This window comes from Syngnathus floridae, chromosome 20 (genome assembly GCF_059516105.1).
Source record: "Syngnathus floridae isolate MCC-2025c chromosome 20, RoL_Sflo_1.0, whole genome shotgun sequence".
Taxonomy (NCBI): domain Eukaryota; kingdom Metazoa; phylum Chordata; class Actinopteri; order Syngnathiformes; family Syngnathidae; genus Syngnathus; species Syngnathus floridae.
This window is the reverse complement of record NC_142432.1, coordinates 4,622,652-4,646,103: the sequence shown is the minus strand read 5'-3', so window position 1 is coordinate 4,646,103 and position 23,452 is coordinate 4,622,652. Positions and strand designations below refer to the sequence as shown.

Sequence of the window (23,452 nt, the reverse complement as noted above, 5' to 3'; positions counted from 1 at the left end):
AAGCATGACTGAAAGGAATGGATTGGCTGCTGGAAAAGCTTTAAAAAGGACAAGTGTTTGGTGCCTTTGGCTATCTGGCCTTACCTGGGCGAAAAAAGGTACACAGAGTCAAAAGGAAGGAGATGTTTGCGCTCCACGTGCTTACCTTGAGGAAAATTGGGCGTGATTAGCGGGAGTGAATCTGCAACTGAGTAGTACTTGTGATGCATTCGCTGCCTACCATCAGAGTGGGGCACAAAAGGATCATTCTGTCAGCGTAGTGATCTCATCGCACAGTAATCTCTCGCTCTCTCTCTCTCTCTGTCAGTGCCACGACCTTGTGAGGACATTGGTCATTTTCCACGTTTTACCACCACATCTTCTCGTCTTGTGTCATAAATGCTCAGCATTATTCTCCCCCTTTTTTTTTTTTTTTTAGACATTTTCCCCGTGTATGATTTATAACCACGCTCCTCCTGTGCCTGATATGGAGTTTCCATTTTTTGTCAGTGAGGGGAGGTCCAGATGCAGTCATGATACGATTCAGGGAAGGAAGACACCAGGGGCTCCCAGAACTTCAAGAGGACGAGGAGAGTGAAGCAAGTTGACGATAACAACATTAAAGGGAGGCTCAAGAGGAGGGGAGGGAAGGACGAATGAGGATGGACCACGACAGGGGGTGAAAGACAGAAAAGGGAGCTAATGAGTCCCTCTTCCAATCTGGTGTTGTTGAGCAGGGCTAGTAGCCGAGCACACATTCCATTAGGCAGTAAATATTGACTCAGCAGTGAACAACTGGTTTCTATTGCATAGCAAACAAAGCTATTGTGTGCCTGGCAGGCCTGAAAGGCCTCTGTTTGCACATCACGCTCAAAGCTGATAAGTAGGCAGTCTCATTCACTGCAGGGGTCTTACATGTCTCCCCCCTAACAAGTCCCCCCCACCGACACTTTTTTTCAGAATTTCATCCCGTCTGCCTCCCTCTGTGGGACCAGCAACCTTGACCGTGAAACTCTTTCACACTTGCAAAATGCGTCACTCAATTCATCACACGTAAATCTTATGTTGTAATACTCACTGGGATAGGTCAAAAGCTCCGCCCACTTTTACACAATATTGTCAGTCACTGCGACCTACGTATAGCGGAGTGACTAACATTGCACCATATTTCCTGTCTATGGAAATATTACACGTTTGGGTTATCTCTCGCTCAAATGTTAATTGACCAATAATCAGCCAATAATCTAAGTGAAAAGATTAATCAAGACCTGATTGTTGCTCCAATCGTTGATAAAGTAACCTGATGCAAGTGCCCATCCCAAGATTTACCTCGACGACATTGCAAAGGGCGGTGATTGTTTACTTGTAGATTACATTCAATGTTTGTATTTTGACCTCTGAACTTAGGAGGCTAAAGTATTTGGAGTCTGGGAGTGGATTTATCATACCTGCACTGTAAATGTGTGTCCACACCCACTTCCTGTTTGCATGCATGATGCATTGCATGCTCTCCACTATTGCACCATGCAGCCTGACTCAGGTCACCTGGGTGCAGTTGTGTAACCGCAGCCACTTTTTAGTGGTGTCGTTATACGGTGTGAAATACTGGACAGCGCATACGGTGAAGTACAGATTTTACTGTGAGACAGCAAATGGTTGCTTCATAAAGGAGTGCCTTGTGCTAGATGCCTCGACAGATAATTGTGAAGTGTAATTCTAGTGTACTTTGATGTGTTTGCAATAATTTGGAATGTCCCGAGGAAGGAATAAACCACCGGTGTCAAATGTGTAGTTCAAGGACAACAGGAGCCAACAATGGAAAGCTACGGAGAAATATTCTGAAGGTCTTAAAAAAATAATCTTGGCAAAAATGTCTCCCTGACTTTTCAGTGGGAGAATGTTGACATCCAAGAATTTGCTTTGCCAACATTTGTTTATTTCTGAAGTGCTTTACCTTGAAAGCCACCTAACCTTGCCACAATTGAACGTCTTGCAGATTTTGCTGTAACCATGACAACCAAGTTACCGCACTTCCTCATGCCTAACAGGATTTTTGATGAAAAGTCTTGGGAGATGCTAGTGAATAATTTTGCCCGTCCCTCAATCTCCATTAAATAATATACTATGTGATATTATTTCATGAAACCATCAAATCATTTTTTTAACCCGAGGATTGAAGAAACTACTCACAATTATTGGACGGGAACTTACTTTAAGTGTCTCAATTGTTCAATAACCAGAAGCAATTGGATTTAATACGTGGAACTTCTAACATATTACTTGAGGGAGCGTTGAAATCCTAACGACGTATGACTTAGACACATCACATGGGTCTATTTTCTCTTAAACACTTCAAGTTTTTAATTGAGAGCCAATATGAAACCAAAGGACAAACTGGAATAAAAATCCCCCCCCTGGTGAAATGACTTATTCACATTACAACACTGATGGGTTGTAAAAGTCGACAGATATTATTACTGTAACATACAAGGTGATAGCGTATTTTCACGACTGTTTAAATTGCCGAAAGGCACACGTGTGCATCCAGGTGTGATTCCCATAAATATGCAGAAGGTTTTGTACCCAAATTATGCAACACGTTAATTAAAAAAACAGAGATAATTGTTTATTTTATCAGTGCAAAAATAAGTTTTCACGTGCTAAAGCGACGCCAACAAACCTGATCCTACGTGTAGGTTTAGGTGGCGCTCTCCTATAATTATATTGCTTTTGTCACCATGTGGTGTTCCACCAGATGTTCCGAGAGGAAGTGCCCAGGAAGGTACAGTGCTGTTTATCACAATCTGCAGCCAGTCCTGTAATATCAGCTAAAGATTGAAGACTTTAATACGGCTCCTCCGCAGCAAAGAAAAACGGCAGTAAAAATGAAAGGCAACCCATCAAAGCACAATATGTCCAGGCGACAGCTTTGCAGGAGACTCCCCCTCTCATCCCCTCATCTCTTCCAACCCCCCCCACTCCCATGTCTTATTCTTTTCTCTTCTCATATCCCCATCCATTTCCCCCCTTTCATCCCGTCTTGTAGCTCCCGAGCAGTGAGACCAGGACTGGACTTGAGGTGGTCCCACTGATAAGGTTGACCTTTGAATTGCGCCAATAATGAGCACAGGAGCTCTTCCAAATCAAACATTGGATTCATAAACTAATTTGAAGTGCTCCGAGGTCCACTCATTCCATCGCAGGTCTCGAGGACCTTCGTCGCCAAGGACGAGAGCGTCGAAATATCCTCGTGAATTCTCTTTTGTTTCTCTCTTGCCGCGACTAAATGTAAAATTTTAGTGTGCAACTGGGAGAGAGAAAACCAAAATGAAAGCAGAGGCACATGATTTGAATAATGTTTCTGTCAGCTTCTTCGCTACCCCACCCCACTCTCCTCCATCCTGCTTCACTCTCCCTTCAGTTCATCTTCCCGTCCCCCTGGGAGAAATCTGCCACAATTTTCTGCAACACACAGCATGCACGATCCAACACTAAACGGTATGTGCAGGAGTGCACCAGAAAGGAAATTTTACCAGGTTGGATTTTCAAACGTTGATTGAATTCCCCGCTGTTTTTCCCCAGCTGCAAAATAGTGTCCCGACGTATTTGCCTATTGTCGAGGAATTTTTCAAAGTCCACTTTTGGCTGAGTATCAATGTTGGATCCCATTCAGTGTAACCGCTATCAGAGGACAAAGATTGTTGCCCAAGGCGGCGTTTGGCACACGTGCGGTTTCCCCCATCGGATGCAAAGGTGTGTCGACGCTGCTGTTTCCCCTCATCTGAAATGTGAACCTCTTATTTTTTCATTATAGACAACACATTTTCAACCACGGGGGCTTATGCAATTTTATATTTTATGATATGTTGATATCCACAGCATCTCATTTTCATTAACTCATTGATTTTAGTACTTTACAAGATGTTATACGTCGTAAAATAGACAATTACATGCAAGGCCTTCAGAAACAAGTGTACTTTAATGCATTTTTTTTATGCCCCCATATTAGCTTAACGAGGATTATTAAAAAGGTGTAAGATGAGTGCAAAAATAATGGAAAATGTATAATGTCTGTGTATAGAGCCAAACAAATCCCTTGTGGAAAATAAAGACAATAGTCTTATAAACTTGCAGAAAATGCAAGAGGTGAAATTAAATTGAGCAGCCTTTTCTTTTTTAGGGGGCTAGCAGCATTAGCATTAGCGACAACTTTGAAGAGAAAATCCAATTATGTCATCACAGTCCTAAAACGCCATTTCTGTCACTAATAATAAATGATGTAATCAATATTTTGTATTTTTTTTCAGATTATAAGCAACTGAAATCACACATGGACAATAAACGTCTTATCTCTTGTTTTCATATTAGATTGAATTCACATATAAAAATGAGAAATAACGATCATAAACAACATAAAACAAGAAAAGAAAAACATCAGGGCAATCAACTTAAACATTTACGACCGATAGATATTGGCTCTGTCAGAACACAATCAAGTCTGAACACCGAGGTAGAATGACAATCATTTATCATTAGATTGATGTTAAGATGATCCTTGTGCAAGGGCAGAGCGTTGTTAGTGTTGCAAATCAACATTATGCAGCTCAGTCAGATCATGAATTACATTTTTAAGTGAACTCTTTCCAGGATATCATTCTTTGAAATGTGGCACATGAAGATATAAATATGACAAAAAAAATAGGCACCTATCATGCTTAAGTCTCTTACCATCTTTCTTCAGATTCAATTTACCGTATTTTCTGGACTATAAGGCACACTTAATAACCTTTTATATTCTCAAGTACTGGTTATTTTTCCAGTACGTGGAAAAACACAGTAAATTCAAACCACCCATGTACACTGCATTTGTCAGGAATGAACTTGAGCAATAATCAGCAAAATAAACGAACCACAATCATTTTCGCTCCGTTCAAATATGGCTCCATCGAGCTGAGAGCCCCACTTATGTATAACCCGAGGCCCGTAGTTTAACAAGGCTCTATAAGGACTGTGTGGAGCATCTGTAAAGTGGCTCTTATGTTAACTATGCCAGCTATGGCCACTAGTTCAAGCGCTGCTCAGAGGTGAAATCAACTCTCACAACACAAGAGCGGAAAAAGCCAGGTTGTTATTCAAAATCTGATTTAAAAAAAAAAATGTTAGCACATTTGCAATTCAAGTTTCCTTCTACCGTACAGCTCATTAATGGCTGAGCGCTGTCAACCTGTGCCGTGCACTATGTGGAACATACTGTGTAAGAAGAAAAAAAAAAAAAATCCGTGAGCGCAATATACAGAACAGACTGCTCCGATCCCTCCTGCTGCTCAACACAGACCTCTTAGTGTGTTTTTTTATGATGTAACTCGCTTGGCAGCTGCTTGTGTCCTCCAAGTAAAAGACATAGCATATAAGCCCTAATAATATTTGGTGACCGGAATGCTGATGACTTGAAATCTTTCATGTACCCCCCCCCCCCCCCCCCCCCCCACCACCACAACCCCCACTTTCTGGCAGCTACAGCCACAGTGCAGTGTAAGTCACTGAATCACGGAATAATGAGTATCTCATTCTCCCGTGGTGTGCCGCGTACAGAGCGTAGGAACCCCGGGCTTCTTTTGATATGTATTCTGTTTAAGTGAGCCATCCCACCTATTGGTGGGTTTCCTTGAGGTCACACTCTCATTAAAATCAATCTACGCGAGAAGTTTTAAGATCACTTTCCCCCAGTTTTGTGCACGCTGAAAGCCAATTTCTGTCCAAAGTCCAAATCTGGCAAGAAAAAAAAAAAAAAAGTGAGATTCTGCAAGATCAAAGAGGCAGACGGTTTTCCCATCTATCACTAATTTTGCTGAGATGGAAATAGGTGCCACTGCTGTCACATGAGCTGTAATGCTATTTAACAAAATTGATTTGATTAAATGGAAAGTTGGAAATGCAAGCTCAAAATCTGATTATTTGGGCCTGCAGCCATATCCTACAGAGCATGCAACCATACACCGTGTTGTCAGAGATTAAATTAGGTTGGGAGAGATGTGTGGCACGCAAACTATATCCACCATCCAAAAAAATTCAAATTCCACAAATTATTCAAACACTCCTACCAGGCCTGAAGATGTGAGATTATGCATCGGTTTACACGCGTCAACTGAACTTTTTGTATCAGATGATGGTTTTAACTTGTATAAAACCAGTTGGGGATATTATATGTGAAATAAATGGATATATTGTGAGCAATTCACATAATTCAAAATTACAAAACTGGCCGTTTAGGAAAATCCAAATATTTTCACTTTGTGAAAATCATGCATAGTCGCTTTAATGACAAAAATACAAAAAACTAACAAAAACCCTCCCAATTCATTGAAATCGTGTCACCACCCAACACAAAATGTTTTATTCAACATGCCCAATATCCGTACAGGAGCACAGTGTCAACCTGCCTCCCTTTGAGTGAATCGAGGCAAAAGAAAAGCGACTTGGCTGAGCAATTCTAGACTGAATGTGCTCAGAAAAGCCATAACAGTTCAAGCAAGTGAGTTGCCAGATGGCTGAGAGCTGTGCGACTCGAGTGTGTCGAAACAAACACTCCCACACACCTCTATTGTATCTCGGATGACGAGTGGCAAGTCTGCAACCAGCCAGTGACATCAGACACTATTAAAGAACAGGTAGATGAATCATATTTGATCCCTCGGAGTGTGATAACAAGCCTTGAGAAAAGTGTTCCGGGTGGACAGAAAAGGATGGGAAGACAAGCTAAATATGAATTATAAGGTAGAAAAACAGGAGCGCTTGGGGGATGGACTGATTTGATTAAACATGGAGTCTTGGTTGTGCACAGCATTGTTTACTGTCTGCTTGAACTCACTGAACTTATGCTGGATGCTGCTGAGGATAAACAGAATCTTAGCGCTGAACTAGAAATGACTCCCGAAATAAATAACCGTGTTTGCCGTCATGACTGACATCATCCTAAATTCCCATAACAACCGCTGTAGCTGTTGGTTAAATCTTTTATGAGCTTATACCTGCTGAGATACCTTCATCGAATGGATATGCAGGAACTACCGTATTTTTCCTACTATAAGGTGCACTTAAAATCGTTTCATTTTCTCAAAAATCAACAGTGCGACTTATAATCAGGTGCATCTTTTATATGGATGTTGAATTGAAGTTAAATAGGGTTTAATTCATTGACCAAAAAATACTAGAATACGCTAATATTGACATTCTTTCAGGTAATTGTGGAGTTCTGGTGTTTTTACAACAAATCTATTCCAAATATTTTGTCAACTCGAATCAATTTTGGTGTGTGCCAACTAGATGGGTTAGTAAGTGTATATTCAGGTGGCTGTCTGGCTCCTCCTTTCAAGAACCATGAAAATATTTGCACCAATCCAGCAGTGATGAATGAGGCTGTTCCGTCGTTTCCAAAATAAAGGCGTGAAATAACATGGGCGTGTTAGGAACTCCATGTGAATGAATTGTTTTGGCAGGAATCCAGCAAGTTCCTCTGGCTGAGCCAGTTAAAACACAGATAGCTGCACAACTCATTGTTATGTCGGGTTCCGCCCCAGAGCTGGGATTTGTTGCGTGGAGTACAAAAGCACGGAAATCAAATAGTAACACAAACTGTGTTGGGAGGGAATATTCCATCCTGAAGGGATGGAGTAATGTGACAGCGGGGTTATTTGAGGTTGAGGATACGTCCTTGAGGAGAGATGGAATTTAACAAAGGTCTTCACGTGCACAGAAAGTGCAGCTGAACATTTGGTAATAAACAAAATGTGCAGCAAGTTGGTTCTGCGACTTTGCTGCTATTATTCCTTGATAAGTGTTAGCATAGTTAGCATCGTTTGTGGAATGTGGCAGGGATTGAAGGTGACTTTAGCAACCAGACCGGTCATCAAGCTAACCTAACCTACCCGGCAACTGCAGTCTGTACCCATCAGACAAGACTGTTTATCTTTTCCTTGCCAAGAAAGTCGATACTTACCCAGAAATGTCAACCGTTGCTTCAACAAAAGAATTATTCTGCACAAATTCCCATCAGGAGAATGTTACCCAGCAATTCAAAAAAAATATATATATGCCTGAAGATGCACTTTTCTTGGCAACAGACGGGTTTTATCACTTGGCATCATCCTTTGCGCTAGCTGTTCCACAACTACCCCTCCAGAGATAAGTCTGTCCTTCATCTGCTGTGTCTAAGCATCGAACCCAGATTACATGGCCATGGAGGATTCCCTACAGGCTCCCTGCTTCTCCACCACCACATCTCCTGGACATAAATAAGGATGCTGCAGGAGAGAGGGAACAGACTTCCACTGTGCTCAGCTTTGTGATCTTGCATGGGCCGTGGATCTTTGTAATCTCTGCAGTAAGAATAGCTTCAGCGCTGAGATGGAGTCATGAATCGGGAGAGTTGAATGTGTGGTCTAATCACCATGGCACCTTAGGACAACCTCATTGTGTGCTGTGTCTTTATAGAATTTACTGGAAAGCAACCACACACCGCTTTCCGAGTCTTAGAAAACTCGTCTTGACTTAATAGCGCTGCTTATTTTGCACTCAGCATTTTTTTTTTTAGGTTTTGAGTGACTGGTGATTTGTCGAGTATGTAACCCTCCTCCTCCAGTTTCGCCAGGGACAGCATTAGTGGTCGAGATAGAAATTGGATAGTTGGAATTTGTCAGTCAAAATGTTTTTACTTCATTTTGGCAGCTGTTTGGGTTAAAAAATGTTTTGTACGTGATATGACATTCTGTTCTTTTTTTTTTTTTACCGTGCAAAGCACTTGGATTCACATTGCAGAGGTTGTGAAATAACTCTTCAGCGACTAGAAAGCAGTGTTATATTTGGGTTTATAAATTTTGCAACACTGTGAAATATGAACGCTTGGAGTCTTTTTTTTTTTGCTTTCAGGTATTTTACAGCCAAACAAATCAGTCCAACAATGAACACGAAAGCATCGCTTTAAATAATCCTCCTTCACTTCAGAAAGGCTGATTTGCATTCTTTGGGAGATATTTTTATTTTTCAAGATGCACAGATTTTTTTTTTTCCCTTTGCATGTTGCAGCAGCGTGCTGACAATACTCTGGTGAATCCCCCCTCCCTGTTTTTTTCCCCTTAGATGACTGCCTTTAGCAGAAGATATCCTGTCGGCACCTGGCACCCAGGGGAAGGAAGGCCTCTATTCCCTGCCTTACACACACACACACACAAATAGCTTCCCTCCAAGCATGGGCGTGTGTGTTCTGAGAACACATATCTGTACCTACATGTACTTGCGTGCTCTTGCACAACAGCTCTGCATGCCTGTGTCTCGTCTATGTTGCTGCTGCAGCATTATGATTGTGTGCCTCCATGCTGGTGTTGTCTATCAACCCCCCCCCCCCCCCCCTTTTTTTTTTTTTTTTTTTTAGTCCCAGCCTGCTCCGGCTGGTTATATTGAAGCAACAGACAGCGTGGGCACACAAAGCTCGGAGCAGCCCTGATCCCAAGCTGATAGAGACGGAGACTTGCTGAAGTTGAGAGAACAGCCTCGGGTTGTCTGCAGACCACCGGGAATATGCCCCCGAGTCACACATGCACACCCACACAAGCGGGCACAAATAGAATAGAAGCCTAAAAAGTGTGATAAATCTCCTCGACATTCAAGCTTCCGTTCCTGTCGACCTGAATGTCAGGAAATCTTACTCGCGCTGTCATCCAAACTATTATCCGTTTAAACTCTCCATTTGTTGATTTTCGCATTTACCCAGCGCCATCTCTACATGTGTCTTTTAGCATTTGGTTGTCCAGCGGCTAAGTTGCTGTTCTTTTTTGTTCATTGGTACCATCAATCTTGTATACTGAAAACCAATGCATCAGCAGTGTAATTCTGTAATCAGCACAGCGAGGAATACAAATCAGATCGGCAGCGGCCCTGTAATGCATGTAATCCATCAGAATGAAAGTGTTACAGACAACTGATAAACATGCATTTTTTAGGTGATTAAATGACTGAATAACAGATTGATCACTGCGTATACTCACGGTTTCCTTCTTCCTTTTAGTGTGAATCATGTTGATGGACTGGATGTGCAGACGGACGAGCCTGCAGACTAATCAATTCAATTATATTCACAATCAATTTGAATATTAAGAGTATAAAAAGGAACGGCAGCAGTGGTCGGAGTCATTACAATGCATTTATGAGCTGTAAATTGCATTTATTACGTGAGGGTGTTTTATCACTGTGCGCGCTTTGGATTGTCTTAGTAAAAGCTTTTTGGGATTATCCAATTAAATTTTGTCGTAAAAAATGTCAGAACTAAACTAATATTGTTACCCGGACTTGGTTGTCTGCTTATACCCATGCAAAGTATTACAAATACTTCTAGTCTAGACTTACAGACTTCTAATAAGCCACACGGCAGGAAGTAAATAAAAAGTGAAACGGATTTAAAGCTGTTTATCAAACACAAAATGCTTTGCATGTAAGGGTTTTCTCAGGCTGCCCACATTTGAATATTAAGCAGGTTAAGTTAACAGAAGAGTGGGAAATTAATTGTAAATGCAAGTGAGTAGTACTGACTGGTAACCAACAAGTTTTTCAAGTTGTCACTTGATTGATGTGTTTTGTGTTGCGAGCCAAAAGTTTCATTACTTTGGATTGAAGTGGGGGAAAAAAAATAAAGCCACTGTGTAACACAAATATGAAATGAAGGAGTTTGAAGAAAAATATCCAATTGAAGTAACCGTGCAGTAAATGGCTACCCAGATGATACTCAATAGGCCACGCCCCCTTAAATACATGTCAGCGCACCCAAGTTACAGTGCATGATCTTTTGGCGTAATTAAAGCAGTTTATTTCTTTGCATTCTTTTTACATTTGTATTTTACGACCACATTATTTTGTGAAACTGGGCTTCCCACAGACCATTTCAGCAAGTGTCCTGCATATGACCCAAACAATAAAGCAGCATCTTTAAAGTTGTGGCTAGCTAATTAGCAACCCTGGGGGGAAAAAAAAATACAGTGGATACAAAAAAAAGCTTTTAATGTCGCAATAAAAGCACAGCTCTTACATTTGCGATAATTTCCTCATGTTGGTCGGAAAATAAAGCTTATTAGTCTTCATAGCTAAAATGTCATGCCTGTTTCTTCCTCCTGATGCCGAACATTTTGAAATGCCAGTAGGTGGGGCGAACGGCAGGGTGAAGTTTGCCTGTTTAAATCTCCGAACTGTCGAAGGCGTGGAGTTTTGAAAGCACCTGCCAAAGTAATCATCGATTCATTGCTAACGATCAGCTATCCTCTCACTTCCTGCAGATGTATGACGGTCATTTTCCACAACGGGGCCTTGAGAATAATATCACTTATTGCTCTTTCATTGCAAGCAGCAGTTATTCTGAGCTCTACATAACCGGAGGGAGTGCCAACAGAAGATGTAGCGACTGACATTGTTTCCCCAGTAGTCAAAGTATTGGACCTGTGCAGCTTGGCCCGACTGTGGCTATCTCAATGAAAGATTAATGAGGCTCTTCAGGTTGATACAAAGCTAAGTGTCTTGTTTATTAATGCGCTGTGATTGAATCCATTAGTTGCCTTGTGCAAACTAATCGTCGTATAATGCGTGTTGTCATTTCAGGCTAACTGCTCATAATGTATTCCTCCCCTGTCTTTGAAAATGCTGTTATTTTCCAATAGACTGATAGAAATAATGTTGTGTCAGGAATAAGGATTCTCCCGACGTTCCGACAAACCCAGACCGGCCAACTGAACTGTAAGCATGTTTCACATTGATTGCTGAATGGGCTGTTTACTCTTCTCTCATATGCATGCTTATAAGGGGAATCGGTGACAGATTCGGTTGAATCGAGTCACGATTTAAGCGTACCTGTCTCGTTTTAATCTCCCGACTGGAGTGCTATTTAGCTTGAAAGGGTGAGGAGTTTGTCAAAGAAATTGGGTCAAATCCCTTCTGGAATATTAGTCAGACAACCTTTCCCATCTGCGCAGAAAAAATGCATCAACGCAGAAGCGAGAGGACGACTATTATTGACTGGTAATAGCAGATCTAACGGTATTACTCGCAGTAAAATAAAGCAATAGCATTGCACAACCACAACGGCGTCATTATCAAACTGGCTGACATCCAGCTCGCGCATCTTCGGGGATCAATTTCATCTCTTTTATTCTCCGAGCGAGAAGCAGAGTTGGTGATCTTAAGGTGCGGAGAGACTTTGAAGTGCAAAAGAGTCAGAGATGGAAGATTCAGAGTGCCACTTTTTCTCCTTCGGCGAGACTATGACCTCCAGTGAGAAGAGCCAACGTGAACAAATTGAAAATAAGTTTTAGCATGGCGTGCCACAGTATCGTGTACTTCATCGAAAATAACCCTCAGGTTTGATTTAAATGTTGTAAATGACCTTTTTTAAACGTACTCCATGTCTGACATGTATGGAACCTCGAAAGTCAAACACATTCTGTTTTGGGATGTTGATCTGCTTCAGGTTTAATTGAAATAACCTTTAATTAAATATCTACTGGCTGACTCGGAACAAGCAGAGTTCCAATTTTGCAGAACATTAAAGACTAATTTACATAACTTGGAGTTTGTCACCCAAGTCCTCATGAAGGTAAATAAATGTCAGCCTACGTGTTTTTTGTTTTGTTTGCTAGTCATCACCTCGTCAGAGTTGTATTCGTTGCATCTCGGCGACATATTCATCAGTTTATTATGCAGACAGACGCAGCAGTCGAGCGCTATAAATAAAAAGTGCGTGGCTTATCCCGGTTCAAGTCGACGTCAAGACGTCTTGCCAGTCGCATGGGAACGCAACTTCACAAAGGACGGCACAACAAATATTGCATATGGAGAGAATGTGGGAACAAAAGGCAGAGATTGTGCGTCGCTCCGCCGTGCTTCCTGCCACCCAATCTACCACATAATATTGTCGGAACAAAAGCTGTTTGGGAGTTGCCGCGGATGGTCGTTTGAGGACGGTTTGTCGAAGCTTGAATGAGGATTATGGACTTTAAGTGGGGGGGGGGGGGGGGGGGGTGAGCTGGGCCGAGTGGAGTAGCTGCTTGGGTTATGATTGTAAACAACTCTCTTGGGGGGCAGAGTCACACAAAAGATTTAATAGACTGTTAATGAGGCCTAACAAATGTGACCTATCACCTTTAATTTTGCTAAAACTGACGCTTCATCGTTGTTTTTCATATTTTGTTGATCTACACGAGAGGAGCAAATTATTAGAAACACACCTAAGAAACTACAAAAAATTCACAGACCGCATTTTCCTGCCTATAAGGCCTAAAATTTTCTCAAAAGACGACCTTATAGTCCGGTGCGCCTTATATATGGACCAAATTCCTAAATTTAAACTGGCCCGAAGCATTGTGTCATAAAATCAATCATAAGTGGCCCACTGAAGACTATGAATCATGAATCAAAAAGACTATGGATCATTATTTTGTGATTATAAAGTAATTTGTTGCGTCTGAAGTTGAAATAAAAAAAAATAAAATGGAGAATGATTTGATTTGGATTAAAAATCTGACATGATGCATTAATGGTGCGCCTTATAGTCCGGTGCGCCTTATATAAGGACAACGTTTTCAAACGGGCCATTCATTGAAAGTGTGCCTTATAGCCTGGTGCGCCTTATAGTCCGGAAAATACGGTAATCATCTGTTATAGGTGAATATGTGTTGAGACTGGATAAAAATGCCAACTTTTGGGACTCACAAGCTCATAGCAATATTGCTATAGAGCAGTGTTTCCATTTGTGCACTTCATTCACTCATCAAATACTATAAGTGTACCTAATTTAGTGACCAGTGCATGGTGCTGATAGAGATGGCGGTCGTGCTGGAAAAACACGTTCAAACAAAGAGCAAACACCTCTTTATCTGCACCACATGCTGTATTTACACAGTTCTTGCACTCATTCTATTGTTCCTGTCCTAAACACACCTGCAATTCCTTCCTTCCTGCACCGAGTTTCCCACAAATCCAATCGGACGAGCTGAAAGGGAGAATCGCAGTGATGTAATTATTTCCCCAGGTTCCCAGGATACATTGAAAAGAAAACAGAAGGAGGAAGGGGGCGTGATTCAGGACCATAGCTAAAAAGCAAAGCCAGTTTCGGTGCTTTTTAAAAGGCGAGCGGGGTGTAAAGCGATTCCGGATTATCCTGATACATGATTTAATGGCACATTCTCCATTGGTTCAGCCCCCTTCAGCATTCAGAAGGATGTATGCTTGGAGGCTTGTCTAGCCCAACCAACAAATACGTTTTTCACGGCAGCTTTGAACAATGTAGTTATTTCAGACTGCATTAACGGATTGGAAAAGTTACAAATTTTGGAGTTGAAATGTATTTTTGGGTTTCCATGGCTGCTGTGTATCTGCAAAACGTCTCTAACTTAAACTCTCAATTGTTTGTGTTTGTATTCGTCCTTGTGGTCACTGTGAAAAGAAAAGCTCTCTTGAGAGGATGCAGATGAGTACTCTTTCATTGCTTTCGAGTGGTATTTGGTGCTTTTTGAGAAATAACCTTCCTTGACTTTGTTTTCAAGCAAGCTGAAGTGTCTTGGGATTTATCTGTGACTGAAACACAATGGCTTAAGTCACATGATTGACCAAATGTTTCATGTGGAGACATTTTATGAAGAAAAATACTATAGTAAATATATTTTCATATATGCTAATTTGCTTCATATGTGGAGTGAAAATTTAGCTTTGTATATTCACCCATTTTCTATTCTAAAAGGACTATTAAAAAAAAACTAAAAAGTACTTTAAAAAATTACTTCAAAACTAGGGGTGTTAATGTTTTTATTGTTGTTTTTATTCCAAATTAAAAATTAAATGAGGCACATCAGTGCAGCTACTCAATTACACCTCAGGAATTAGATTTTTATAATGTTTTATTAGTAATATTATTTAATGTTTTACACTTGCATGAGCATTAAAAGCGATACACTATATAGTCAATCTAATCACTCGAAAACAAATAGTTGGATCTCTAAGGGGCCCGCCCACCATTAAGTGTGAAATTAAACAACCAAGTAAATCTTTTGTTATCTGCCTGTTTCTGAAAATGTGCCTGTGAGCGAGGCATTTTTGCCTCACTGTTACTAGCTGTGCAGCTAATTTACATTATAACCACCCCCACACTGAGTTTCTCCACCACTGACATGATGTAGAGTAGATGCCAAGTTGAAGCTGCACTGAGTTTAGTTAGATGCATAGATTAGCACACTGCCAGGATTTTTTTTTTTTTTTTAAATCACAGTGGTGAAAATATTCAGCTGATATGATCACATAAAACACACATCAGACAAACAGAAACAGGAAGTAGCACAAAGCTGGCTTTCCCGTCTCGGAATCATGAGAACAGCGTTGACTAATTTGAATGTACGTAAAATAAAAGGAATCCTTTTGTCTTCTGAGGGCTTTTTGTCTTTTTGCCCATTAGTGCTTAGTTGACAGAGTCCTGGACTAAGCTGAAGAAGAATGTGAGTACTGTCCCAGCTATGGCACAGTCCCAAAAGAGGAGGGAGGGGGGGTGGGGCAATCGGGGTGCACAAGAGGGCACACATTCATGCTTCACCCCCAGCTCACCATCCTCCCTCCCTCCCATGGTCCACCAAAGTGAATACTGTATGTAAACGGTTTGCTGTTCCCTTTTTTTTTTCCTCCTCTCCCAGCATTGATAAATCTTTGTTTCATTCCCCCGACAGCTTGTTCGCTTACTTTGTGTTTGACGTTCATTTGTAACAACTTCAAAACACACTGGCACGGAATACACAGATGTTAGTCATGAAATATTTATCCAATGAATTGTAACCTGAATTCTCCTCATCGTGTATTTATTATTAATGATGGATGACGATATCTTTTTTTTGTCAGCGTCGCGTTGATTTGTAAAATAACCATATTTTTATTTTTCATTCCTACAAAAGCGCCGAGCCGATGATGAATGATTGGAGGCGCTTTAAAAACAGCAAGCTCAGGTCTCCTCTCACTGGCGCTTCATCTGAAATCCATCTTTATCTGCTCTCCAATGGTGATGACCGGCCATTTAAAGATACTTGGCTGTCTACTGAGACAGAGCCAGGAGTATTTGAGCCCGAGCCCGGAACCTTTTTTTTTTCTCCCACTGCTTTGACACATAAATAAAAGAGAGTAATCATGCTCGCTGGCTGCCTGAGCAGCATGCAAATTTGGTTTAAAGTGCCCTTTAACCAATGCACCAAATCAAAAGAACAAACATTTGGCAACCCAACAATTTGTCCGGGCTTTCGCAGTCCATGACTTGAGCAGTCCGGCCTTATTTTGACTTCAGAAATATCAAATGTGAGCTCAAACCTCCAGGCACCCACGTCACAATAAACCTGCTTTGTTGTGATTTGTTTTAAATCAAGCATAAGACTTTTCCTATTAAGTAGGTGAATAAAAAAGCAGCGGTGGGAAATTCTGAGGGTGAGATTAATTGGCATGCTAGCTGAGTAACAGCCCACAGTCTGCCGATCACAGGACTAGCCAAGCATGACAAGCATAGCCTATCTTCTACTTTTCATTAGGCCGCGGATGGGGCCAGCCACAAGCTTTATGCTAAACAGGGTTGATATGGCTGTCTCAGTCTCCCAAAGACCTTTACACCCTCAAAACAACTTCACGGAATATATACGGACAAAAACCAAACAACAAAAAAAGGATGGCAAACACAAAGACTCTGTCCTCGGAAATGATTCAGAAGTCCAGACATTGATGTGGTCGGGAAGGGGGGGGGGGATCAATGAATAACTGTCTGCAAATGATTAACTACGTCTCATTCTGGGAGCACCTTGCTCAATTTTCAAAATGTACATTTCATTTATTGGGATCAATCGACTGGTGGGAATAGTGAGTTACATATTGCTCTCCAAAGTTATTGAAACTGAGAGGCTAAGTTTATTTTTTTTCATTAAATTTAACTGGAGATTGACATGGGTTTCAATTATTATACTAATCATACTATATATTATATTATTATTATTATTATTTTTCTTTTCTTTCTTCTCTATTGTACTATGGAGTTATTATTTTCAGTATTTTTTACTTTTCTTGTATTTCTTTAAATGTTCAAAATAAACAAAACAAACATATATTATTATAATCATTATTATATCCTAACATACATAAACAAAGAACAGTAATTAGTATAATAAATATTGACATCTAAAAATTGGGTGTTTTTATGAACACTTCAACTTTGGCTGAGGTCACTCGACTGAGTGCAAATTTAGTTCATTTTAAAATCCTCTCTATGAAACGCAAGCAAAACTGAGCTTGTCGCTATTATTATGCTAAGCTAACCTGATCCCGTAAGTACTGTATGATCTTAGCAATGTCTTATTTGCTTAGTTAATAGAACACATTATTTCGGATTATACTGGAATATATGAGCATGAGCAAGCTCCTGATTTGGAAAAATACGATGAGGGCACTGAATGACACATGCCTCTTTATTTCACAGCAGGCAGCTCTCAAATATGCATTCCAGACATCTCGAGGCTGTGTAAATATACATGACACCATTGGCGGGCAAAAGATGACATACTTAGGCTTAAACAGGGGATGGCAGCAGTCCCAAGAATGCCGTTTGCTCAGACCATCTCCAAATGTGATCTGAGAGATCAAATCTCAACGTGTCCTCATGGAGTTTACGCCTGAGTATGTTAATATCACTCTGTTCCTCTTCATCTAAGTACAATAACGCAAAAGTGGAAAATTGATAGCCCTCTTTTTCTTGGTGAAAGCAGGTAAGGAGCTTGGAAAATGTGCAAAAGAGTTGTATCTTCTCCTGGTGGATGATCTCAGCTCTATAGCTATCAGCATAGGGACTTGCTTTATGGATATCGTCTCTCCACTGAGCAGACACCTCCAGTTCATCATAGGATGCTTTTTCATTGGCTCTTAATGGCCAAGAGGCACATAAAGAGAGAAGGCAGGGATCTTGTCTCCCCCACTATTCTCCTCTCCCCAAGTGTCTCTTCAAAATGACTAAAGAATGCTGAGGGTTTGAATTTAAAGTCCGCGTGCCATGGTACAGCCAATGAAAAGCCAAGAAAGAGCTTAATCCCACAAATAGTTCTTTTTTTTATTATTAGCGTTTGCTCAATCGGGACATTGGCAAACAGTTCCTCAAGGCCAATTGGGAGCCCAATATTTTGACAGTGCACCATTGCTTAAATGACAAAACGCTCAATTCCTGCCGGTTTGTGTTTTTCACTCGAGCATGTGGGCTATGTATTCACAGCCACTGAGTGTTAATAATGTGCCAAACAATTATGTCACAGTGTTTGGTCTCCCATGTGAGAAAAGTTAGCCCTTGCTCCCCTGCTGCGTTACAGTATGCAAATAGGAAACGTCTGAGACCATGAGCTCACAGAGCGGGGTCAGACAACTGTTTTGCAGCAACATGAATGGCATCTGTAGGCGTGTGTTTGAGCATGTGTGCGGCGGGTGGTAAAAATAGATGTGAATTAGTCCGCTATTCCCTGGGAAATGGATTGTGAATAAAGGGGGCGGTCTCTTTGTTCATGGTTAAAAACAAGGGATGTGGGAGAGACAGCACCTCACGACCAGTATTAAAGTTTACACGTTATGTGTGCCTGAACTTTTAATTGATGAAATGGGGAGAGGGCACATGTGAATATGGATAAAGCCCCTGTAGGATTTTTTGGGATACCGTGTTTTCCGGACTATAAGGCGCACCTAAAAACCTAAAGTGTTCTCAGAAGCCAACAGTGCGCCTTATAGTCCGGTGCGCCTTATATATGGACCAAATTCCTAAATTTAAACTGGCCCGAAGCATTGTGTCATGAAATCAATCATAAGTGGCCCACTGAAGACTATGAATCATGAATCAAAAAGACTATGGATCATTATTTTGTGATTATAAAGTAATTTGTTGCATCTTAAGTTGAAGATAAAATGGAGAATGATTTGATTTGGATTACCAAACTGACATGATGCATTAACGGTGCGCCTTATAGTCCGATGCGCCTTACATAAGGACAAAGTTTTAAAATGGGCCATTGACGGTGCACCTTATAGTCCGGGAAATACGGTAATTCCATTCTACACTTAGGGGAGGGCTCTTAAAGGCATGGCTGGACAAGACAGACTGGAGAGTGCATGCCAGGCCCTTAAGTGCAACAGCATCAGTAACCTTTGACCTCTTCTGCACGAATGGTCAACATTTCCATCAGATACACTCAAAAAGAAAGTCTTCCCACAAGAGTGCTAGCAGCAATAGCTTACACATGAATGATCTAACCATTTTTAGTTTAGTTTTTGCGTCCCAATACTTTTGCATATAAAAAACAACTCATAAGTCTCATGTTGTTGTTTGCACTTGACATTTAGCATACCCCTCACGCATGACTATTATTGTCTTTGACAGTTGTGGTTGAGAGAACATATGGAATCTTGTCTCGTGAAAAAGTAGGTTACCATGACAACATTGTGTACTTGGCTCAGTTTCAGCACCATTGACTCCTTCACATTCCAGAAAGCTGGTTGGAGCGACCAGCAGGGTTTTGGTTGAGAGCAATAAAGTTTTGAAATGACATCATATAATTTGGCCGCTATGTATGCTGACTCTCACAATACTTTTGTGGCGGCAATGAGAAATGAGACGACGGAAGCGCAGTCAATCCTTCCGAGTGACAGAAACTGGAAAGATCATCAAATCGACGGTGATTCAACTTTGTGTTTCCACTCGTCTTTTCCACTTTTAAGAAGCCATAAACATACGTGATGAAGAAAACAGCTTGGAGCGAGGATGATTTATGACAAACAGACAGTTCATAAAATTGCCTAAACATGTATTATTGATTGTTTTTTTTTTTTCAACCACCTCTTTAGTTCTCATGAATAACCGTCTGTCATAAATTACTAGGTTCATTTACATTGCACCAAGACTGGCTGGTGGGAGATTGTAAAAATTGTGATGGGGTCAAAGCGACCTCCGTGCTCTATAAATTATGCGTCCAGTGCATGTTTAATCACATGCTGGTGAACAAACCCTGGCTTGACCTTCTCATAATTAAAATGCAAAGTAACCTGTTGGCTGTCTGTGGCTATGATTGGACGTGATGTGGTGCAAACAGTTGGGCTTCCACCAAATCTCACCGCACGTGTCAGACGGCTTTGTTTGCTTCTTCAAGTCGACTCCAGCGAATCATTTATCTTCATATAGAACCAAAAGGAATACAAACGTTAAGGTTGACCTTTTTGTTAGATTAAAGGCCAAACACGTTTGATCATTTTAATGCATTTTCACCTGGCCGATTGACTTTTAGCAAAATTTGACACCCCCTTTTTTTTTCCTCACTTTATTTTGGAGCTGATTGCTGCTCTAAAAGGCTACAAGCGTCCATTAGCCTCACGGTCGATTCAGGGTCATGAATCCTTTTAGCATTCCCAAGTTTTGTGACATTCACTTCTTGAGCCACAGACGGGTTTATTTCACCACTGTGTCTTTTGACCTAAAAAAAAATTGGTGGGCAAAACAACACTGAGATTTTTCCAATCATTGCATTCACCTCACATACTGTCACACCGTTTTGCATGTAAATCCACTCTTCAACTGGTAACTTCTTTATCATCTATATGCTCTTCACATTTTTTTGCATTTGATAATTAATTAGTGTAACCAAAAATTAATTAGGGTCTGGTCCAAAGAATGCTGTGCTGCATTGCTAAATTAATTCCTGGAGATGGAGGTAGAGAGAGAGCAGGAGAAAAAGAGCAAGGCGGATTAATATCCAGAGTGAGTGGCAAAGTTCGTTTGTTGCCTCGGGCTTTAATAGGATATGATCAAGTCAAATGTAAATATCAAACCCGGAAATCCAGCGATTAACCTAACATGGTCACATTTACAACCTTGAGAAGCAAAAGTACACAATCATCCAAGAGAGGTAATTCATCTGCAGCTAACGAATGATTTCAAGGTGTGCAGTGATTTTTTTTTTGCAATTATCTTACAGTAGATTTTAGCAGGAAATGAATCAATGTTAAAAAAAAAAAAACATTAGCACAATGACACACTAATCGCTGCTTTAAAAGAATATTTAAAAAAGAAAGCTTTACAAGCTCCAGATTTTAGTGTAGTCTGGCAATCTTAGAACCTTGATGGACGATAATGTCCCTGAACTATGAACAATAAAGTGACCTTCATTTATCTTTAAGCACTAAAATCTCAGAAATACCACCCTCATTTGAGTTTATTTTTCAAATAAACTAGTTTCTAATGCCAGCCTTAAACCATTTCCAACGTATATTACTTGTTCGAAAGGCAAATAATTCATGGCAAAGTGAACGTTGTGGTGATAATTGTGATGCGTTGTAAAGCAATCGGGACTTCATAACTTATTGAAGCTAGAATGACAATTAGATGCAGCGCTTGTCCGCAGACTGTGACTGTGATTAAATTTGATGTAAATCATGATGTAAATTAATCACTTCCCCAAAACCTTGTTACATACTGCAGACAACAACTAGCATCATTGTAAAAGGTCAAGTCTTGCCATTTGCTTTTAAATGCACTACACCTAGCTGCGATGAATTCTTCATGAGCAATTCATCCAGGAGGACAGCATGTGAATTTAGATGCAAAATGCCTTTCTTCTTCCGGGCTCTTCTTTTAAAAGACGATTCTCTGCAGTGCCGCAAGCTGTAAATCTAGCTAGGCTATTCGCTGCCGCTGTTCTATTATTACTAAGAATTGAGATACAAGTCAAATTCTGTTAGTTAATTACAGCTTGGACTGAGATTCCTCTATATAATTTGTATTTTATATATTTAGTAGGAATGGATATGTTAATTGAAGACTGAATCCGGTGTCACATCGCTACAATTTATGCTAGGTTATATTTTCAACACGCCGTATCTTTTTAATAATGCAGCTCATAAGAAAATAGAATCATATTAAAGCCATGCTAAGTAGATGCATGCTAAAACAACAATTTATTTCCCATTTCCGCGACACAGACGACGTGAACCGATAGGTTGTCGGAATAGAAGTGGTAATCCCGCCATCTCGGCTATCCTCGCGGTAATTGTGATCCGAGCAAAGGGGAATGCATCACATTACAGGTGAAAATAATCAGATTGTGTGAAATGAAAAGAGATCGTTTCGTGGGGCTCCACTGCTTCCGTCCGCTAGCAACAGATCGTCGGAAGGCGCTTCTTATGGTGATGAATGCAAATGCACACTGGTAACTCGCTTTTCAAAATGTCTCAGGCCTTCACTTGAACAAGTACAGTCTCTACTCACTGCCTTCAGTATATAATGGTGGAAGGAATTGAAAATCATAGCAGCTTTAACATGGTTTGACATCTAGCTTGAGTCTTGTAACTGAATTCCTTTCACTTCAGATTGTGAACGGGCCGTGAGGAAAAATAATAGCTTGGTCGAAAGTAACAGCTTTTGAGAGACAAGGAAAGAGCACAAAATGCAATTCCCGTAGAAGTCCGGAGAAATCCTGTCACTTAGGGAAAGCCACAGAGAGAAATTCCTCTCATGCTGCTTCGTGCACCAAATAGAAATTTCCAGACACCTTACGAAAAAATTCAATGTGACACGATATATCTCAATAATCCCTGTTTTGATCCATTAAATCATTTTCAAGCACTCAATTTGTTTCACTCAAGTTTGCCACCGCATTGTAGATTTCAAATAAATTAAAGACAAGGCATAAAATTCAGTTTCATCGATTACTAAACAACATCGGAGCAAAAATGTGCTGAAAAGTCAAACACTACGTCAAATACTTTGCAAGCCTTTTCAGTGGGAACTCAAAAAAAAAAAACGCTGTATGCCACATCATTGCTTTTCTGTCAAACAGACGTTCCGTTTGGGAGTCAATAAGTGGACTAAAAAGCCCTGAATCAGCCTCACAGTGTACAGACTGACTTTGACTATATGCAAATGGACGGTAAGTGATGACGCATTTATTTCGAGAAACAACTCTTATGGAATCATCCGATAAAAATATAATCATGAAGCGGCTTGGTAATCTACATGGCAGTATTTGACCTACCAAATATGCTTTATAGGGACGAAGGGAAAGGACAGGGGATGCCACTAGGGACCATTATAAGGGAATGTGGACTCACCCTTCCTCACATCTTCTTGATCGTTTGACCCCCCTAGCTCGGGAGGCAAGCAGCGGTTTATTCCGCTCCATCCTCCTGAGCACACGGTCACTGTCCAGCGGAGTGACACAAGCCAGAGAGAAGAGAATCTAATTACAACCACCATTATGACTATGCCCGAGTTCGACCCCGGATTTGCGATCAGATGGACTCATTCACCTCGATGAACCTCATCGTGCCTACAACACCTTACATGTTGTTGTCATTTAAGAACACGTTTTTTTTTTGTTAAATGAGATCATTTTGCCTTCATCTTAGCTTT

General features: G+C 40.7%; 1 protein-coding gene across 2 annotated transcripts in view; it reads right to left on the bottom strand.

Moving 5' to 3' along the window:
• adarb2 (adenosine deaminase RNA specific B2 (inactive)) overlaps positions 1 to 23,452 on the bottom strand; it is a 184,964-nt gene that overhangs the window by 160,199 nt on the left and 1,313 nt on the right. The window lies entirely within an intron of this gene.